The sequence below is a fragment of the Cebus imitator genome, unplaced genomic scaffold (assembly GCF_001604975.1).
Source record: "Cebus imitator isolate Cc_AM_T3 unplaced genomic scaffold, Cebus_imitator-1.0 Scaffold119, whole genome shotgun sequence".
In the NCBI taxonomy this organism is placed as follows: domain Eukaryota; kingdom Metazoa; phylum Chordata; class Mammalia; order Primates; family Cebidae; genus Cebus; species Cebus imitator.
The window spans coordinates 2,620,316-2,627,143 of NW_016107434.1; the positions used below are offsets into that span (position 1 = coordinate 2,620,316).

General features: G+C 41.7%; 1 pseudogene; it reads left to right on the forward strand.

The window, feature by feature from the left end:
• The first annotated feature begins 5,296 nt into the window (after nucleotides 1-5,296).
• On the forward strand, nucleotides 5,297-6,456 carry LOC108311887 (annotated as a pseudogene).
• Nucleotides 6,457-6,828: the final 372 nt, after the last annotated feature.

Below are 6,828 nucleotides of genomic sequence, written 5' to 3' on the forward strand. Positions count from 1 at the left end.
ATTTTTTGTAGTTTTAGTAGAGACGGGGTTTCACCATGTTGACCAGGATGGTCTCGATCTCTTGACCTCGTGATCCACCCGCCTCGGCCTCCCAAAGTGCTGGGATTACAGGCTTGAGCTACCGCGCCCGGCCTCTTTGAAATCTTTTATAAGAATCTTTGTTAGAAATAACATTTGCGGCTGGGTGTGGTGGCTCACGCCTGTAATCTTAACACTGGGAGGCTGAGATGGGCTGATCACTTGAGGTCAGGAGTTCAAAACAGCGTGGCCAACATGGCAAAAGCCGGTATCTACTAAATACAAAAAAAAAAAGCTGGATGTGGTGGCATATGCCTGTAATCCCAGCTACTTGGGAGACTGAGGCAGGAGAATTGCTTGAACCCGGGAGGTGAAGGTTGGTGTGAGTCTAAATCGAACCCCTGTACTTCCCAGCGTGGTGACAGATCAAGACTCCCATCTCAAAAAAAAAAAAAAAAAATTTTGCAAGTACTGTTTTATGATGCAGAATGGTGTCTGCTTTTTTGAAGCTCCAGGCAAGGAACATTTAACGCCTATCTTGTTGAGATTTCTCCTTATTGCAGGTTAGAAGGGCTTAGAATTTAAGGGCTAATTCTATTAAGGTAATTCTATTAGCAGTAACAAAAAAAGCAAATGTAACTGAAAAGTAGTATAACGGTATTACATGAAATATAGAACATGTAATATTTTGCATCTACATTGGTAATCAATTCATTTTTGAAGTTTGACTTTTATTTTTTGAGGCAGAGTTTTTGCTCTTGTTGCCCAGGTTGGAGTGCAGTGGTGCGATCTCGGCTCACCGCAACCTCCGCCTCCTGGATTCAAGTGATTCTGATTCTCTTGCCTCAGCCTCCTGAGTAGCTGGGATTATAGGCATGTGCAACTATGCCCAGCTCATTTTGTATTTTTAGTAGAGACGGGGTTTCACCGTGTTGGTCAGGCTGGTCTCAAACTCCCAACCTCAGATGATCTGCCCGCCTCAGCCTCCCAAAGTGTTGAGATTACCGACATGAGCCACTGTGCCTGGCTGAAGTTTGAGCTTAAATACTACCCCCGGGAGCCTCTCTGATTTACCCAAGTTTTCCATCCCCTGTGTTCCCCTTACTTTTTGTTCATAACTGTTGATCTTCCACTAGAAACTAGTGTTTTCAAACTTGAGTGTGTGAATTGGGCTTGTTAAAAGCATAGATTGCTGGGCTGCATCCTCAGAGTTCCTGATTCAGTGTCTTTTAGGACCCAAAAATTTGAGTTTAATGACTAAGGTTAGTTGTGAGACTATACTCTGAGACCCACTGAGTTACATGTTTCTGGGAAGAAACAGAATGAAACTATCTATATACAGAAGGCTTAATACTGTGTTAAACACTGTGTCTTCAAATATATGTTGAATGTATGAAGGAAGAAATTAAGGAATGGAGTAATTATTACTAACCTTTTATGTTTTCCTTAAATCCACAATTTCACCTACCTTCTTTCACTCAGTGGATGAGTTTACCTTCTGCTGTGTTGTGATCAAAGCCACAAACTTGTCTTCACTCAAAACTCCATCTTTTCTCTGCTTCTCTTTGTCTGTCTCAGGATAATGTTCCTTCGCCTTTTTGAAGCTAGCTTTTTTTTCTTGCCCCCTTCTGGGAACTTAATAATCCCTTTTTCTGGTATCTAGTTTTTCCAGTTGTTTTTTCCCTTCTGCCTAAAACAAGACAATTTTTTCATGTGTTCCCTATTCAGTAATGCTTTTGGCTGCAAGTGACAGAATACCTGACTCAAACTGCGTTAGCAGTAAGGACCTTAATTGGCTTACATGACTTGAAAGTCTAGTGAGTAAATAAGCTTCAGAGTTGTTGGATCACATCGTTGAGTTGATTGTGCTTTTGTCTGCTCTGCTTTTCACAATGGCAAAGCTATTTTCCTGTGGTTTTTGGATGCTTTATAATCAACACCTTGTGCTAACTTCATAGGGGATAGGGCATAGCAGAGAGTGAGGAGGAAACTCTCGCAAGACCAAAGGACAACTTTCCCAAAAGCCTACAGCAAACCTCTCTTCTCTCATCTGCCAGAATTGCTTCACAAGTCACATTTTTTCTTTCTTTCTTCTTCTTTTTTTCTTTTCTTTTCTCTCCTTTCTTTTTTTTTTTAGTTGGAGACTCACTCTGTTGCCCAGGCTGGAGTCTGGTGGCACCATTTCAGCTCACTGCAACCTCTGCCTCCTGGGTTCAAGCCATTCTCCTGCCTCAGCCTCCTCCCTGAGTAGCTGGAATTACAGGTGTGAGCCACCGCACCTGGCCCACATTTCTGAACCAATCACTGACAACAATAACCTGAAACTGAGGCTAGAATTCACCTTCCTTTTAAGCATATGGTTTCCTGGGAGTAATATGTATATTGGTCAAATTTGAAGTTGTGTTTAGGAAGAGAAATGAACGAATAAGCAATCAATGTTGTCCCCTATACCTAGCTTAAAAAGGTGTGTTTGTGGCCGGGCGTGGTGGCTCACACCTGTAATCCCAGCACTTTGGGAGGCCGAGGCGGGCGGATCACGAGGTCAGAAGTTTGAGACCAGCCTGACTAACATGGTGAAAACCCGTCTCTACTAAAAATACAAAAATTAACTGGGCGTGGTGGCATGCACCTATAATCCCAGCTACTTGGGAGACTGAGGCAGGAGAATCGCTTGAAGCCGGGAGGCAGAAGTTGCAGTGAGCTGAGACTGTGCCACTGCACTCCAGCCTGGGCAACAGAGTGAGACTCTGCCTCAAAAAAAAAAAAAAGTTACATTTGGTGGGGACTAAAAACTTTTATTTGTCATTCTGGCTACCATCACAATTTACTTTTTTTCTTTTATGGTAAGAACTATTGCAAATTTATCTTCCACCTACATCTTTCATGGCCTTTTCACTCACTAACTTCTTAGCCCTTTATTATTTAATACATGTTGTCTTCATCATCCTTTGGGAGTTGCTCTCTCAGTGGCTATTGTAGTGGTCATTGTTGGTTGTAACGACATCTCCTGCCTTCACTGTATATCTGCCAAATAGTCAGGGTTAGACTGACCTAGTTGGAGCTCAGCCATGGGTTGTGATCAATCTAAGCCTGTCAGAATATTCACATCTCCCTTGCCATGATGACTGTTCAGAAATAGGTAACTCAGGTCTAAGCCAGAGTAATTGGCTTGGGGGTGAGCACCAACCTAAATTGATTCTATCAGAGCAAAAAAATTCTATCTACTTATTTTAGTGATTTAGGAAGGAATTGTGGGTGTATAGAAGCAGCTCCCTCCATTTTGGTACCATAAGGGACACTTCTCTGGTGATGAAGTTAGAACACAAATGGGATGAGGTAGCGGGGGCAAAGAAAAGAATCACAGAGAAATGGAGCTGGAAACCTGATTCAACTGCCCGAAACCTAACTTATCGCGAGACTTTTATTACTGCTCTAGATTTTATTTATTGTTAAGCCAATTTAGAAGTAGATTTTCTTACAACATATCCCAATTAATAATGGTCACTAATGGTCTCCTAATTGCCAAATGTATGGACTTTTTGAAATTCGTGTCCTTTCAGATTTCCTTGAAGCATTTGACACTATTGCCAATCTTGTAATTTGAAACCCTCCTTTCTTGACTCCCTGGGTCCTTTGCTTTCTCTCTACACAACATATTGTAGAAAGCTTGTAAAATAAAGAGAAAATCATAAAATATACATAATCTTAGAATGTCCAAACCCTCAGTCAGAAACTTAGCTAAGAGAAGTTGATAAGAAAGGTAGATAGAGAGAGCAAGGGGGAGGGAAGATGTAATACAACATTTTGTCATAAATCATCTAGGTATTATAAAATAGAACCATTTACGTGTTAGATTAGTAGAAAGGTACATGTGATCTGGAGCTTATTGGTTTAATTTTTTGTTGTTGTTGAGATGGAGTGTTGCTCTATCACCCAGGCTGGGGTACGGTGGCACTATCTTGGCTCACAGTAACCTCTGCCTCCCAGGTTCAAGCAATTCTTGTGCCTCAGCCCGCCGAATAGCTGGGATTACAGGTTAATGCCACCACGCCAGCTCATTTTTGTATTTTTAGTAGAGACAGGGTTTCACCATGTTGGCTAGGCTGGTCTCAAACTTTTGACCTCAGGTGCTCCATCCTTGATCACCCAAAGTGCTGGGATTACAGGCATAAGCTACCACTCCAGACCCCCAATATTCTCTTGGCCACAAAATCATGAGATAAGTTATGAATTTAATAAATATATAAATTGGAAAATAAACTTTATCATCACCTGGCTCTCTCTTTGCTACCTCAGACTGTCTCTCTATATAAAATAATCATTTTTCCTTTTAAAACCTACTCTACCCTGTCTTCTCTATTGTGCTTTTTGGTTCCACTATTCTTTCAATTACTAAAGGTAATTTCTCTTTTTCTTCCTCTCCAGTGTCTTCCACATTTATTCCTTCCTTTTCATTTTGACTGCCAGAACCCATATTTAGTCCTTTTTATTTTAGTTTTAGATTTGCAGTATTCTCCTAGCTGATAGTCCCATCCCCATAGTACCTGCACCAACCCATTTGACATACCACTCAGAAGTCATCTTCCAAAAATACATTTACAATCAGTGGTTTCCCATTGTCTTTCACAATCTTTATTGTGGAAGAGGTCTTCCTCTTCCTAGCTTTCAAGGCTTTCAACACATCAAGCCTTATTGCTCACTCCTGACATAGCCCCGTATGACCTGCCTCCGTGGCTTTATCTGTGCTGTAACTATGGCATAGCATAGAAATACAGTACCTGTGGTTTTTGCTAGTCAAAATGTTATATGTCAAGATTCATCATAAAAGCCATCTGAAGATCTTATTTTTCCTGTTTTATAGACACTGTGTTTGGAAATAAAATGTCAATAGATATTATAAATTCAAAATCTGTTACATTTAAAATTGTGATTATGCAACTTTCATCACTGGCACTCTAAACAAACTTTATATAATAACATATGGGAGAGAACGGGACTTCACATTTAATCTCCATTCCTACAGGCTTTTGCTTTTACCTTCACACTGTTATTGTTTTTGTTTCTTGTTTTTTTGTTTTGAGACAGAGTTTCATTCTTGTTGCCCAGGCTGGAGTGCAGTGGTCCAATCTTGGCTCACTGAAACCTCTGCCTCCTGGGTTCAAGCGATTCTCCTGCCTCAGCCTCCTGAGTAGCTGGGATTACAGGTGCATGCCACGATGCCCAGCAAGTTTTTGTATTTTTAGCAGAGATGGTGTTTCACCTTGTTGGACAGGGTGGTCACAAACTCCTGACCTCAGATGATCCACCTGCCTTGGCCTCCCAAAGTGCTGGGATTACAGGCGAGCGCCACCGGGCCCGGCCCAGGCTGTTTATTTTTGAACATGTCATATGTATTACAAAATTCTGAAGTTACAAAAGGGTATAAAGTGTAAAATAAGTTTCTTCCCTTCCTGTTGTCCCCTCCCCACCGTTCCTCCTTCTTGGAAACAATAGCGTTATCAGTTTCTCGCATGTGTTCATCCATGGAGAGTTTAATGAGAGACACGTTTCATTTATGTATGAATTTGGGAGTGGTAGAGGTGTGCATTCAAACTCAGTAAAAATAAAACAAGTTATTGGATTAAGGAAAGGGCAAAAAATGTGAATAGAGGCTTCCCCAAAGAAGATATGTTACTAGCAAATAAGCACATGAAGAGATGTTCAATATCATTAGTCATAGGGAAATACAAATGAAAGCCACAATGAAATATATCACACACCAATTAAAATGACTAAAATTCAGGGTCAGGCGCCCCCGGTGGCTCACGCCTATAAGCCCAGCACTTTGAGAGGCCAAGGTGGGTGGATCATTTGAGGTCAGGAGCTCTAGACCAGCTTGGCCAACATGATAAATCCCTGTCTCTACTAAAAATACAAAAATTGCTCTTTTCCCGTCATCGCCGAGTGGTGCGGAGGTGGAGGCTTGGGTGTGTTCAAGATTCAGCTCCACCCTTAACTCACCGCTATGGCCGAGGAAGGCATTGCTGCTGGAGGTGTAATGGACATTAATACTGCTTTACAAGAGGTGCCGAAGACCGCCCTCATCCACGATGGTCTAGCATGTGGAATTCGCAAAGCTGCCAAAACCGTAGACAAGTGCCAAGCCCATCCAACTATGATGAGCCTATGTATGCCAAGTTGGTGGAGGCCCTTTGTGCTGAATGCCAAATCAACCTAATTAAGGTTGATAACAACAAGAAACTAGGGGAATTGTAAAATTGACATGGGAAACCACATAAAGTGGTTGGTTGCAGTTGTGTATTAGTTAAGGACCATGGCAAGGAGTCTCAGGCCAAAAATGTCATCAAAGAGTACTTCAAATGCAAGAAATCTTCGGCACAGACACACACACACACACACACACACACACACACACACATACACACACACACACAAATTAGCCAGGTGTGGTGGCATGCACCTATAATCCCAGCTACTTGGGAGGCTGAGGCAGGAGAATCACTTGAACTTGGTAGGCAGAGGTTGTGAGCCAGGATCGTCATCACTGCACTCTAGCCTGGGCAACAGAGTCAGACTCTGTCTCTAAATAAATAAATAAATGATGACTACAATTAAAAAGACTGTCCATATTCACACAGAGGAGAACAATGCACATTGGTGCATACCAGAGGGTGGAGGATAGGTGGAGGGAGAGGATAAGAAAAAATAACTAATGTATACTAGGCTTCATACTTGAGTGATGAAATAATCTGTACAATGAACCCCTATGACACACCTTTACCTATGTAACAAACCTGCACATCCTGCACA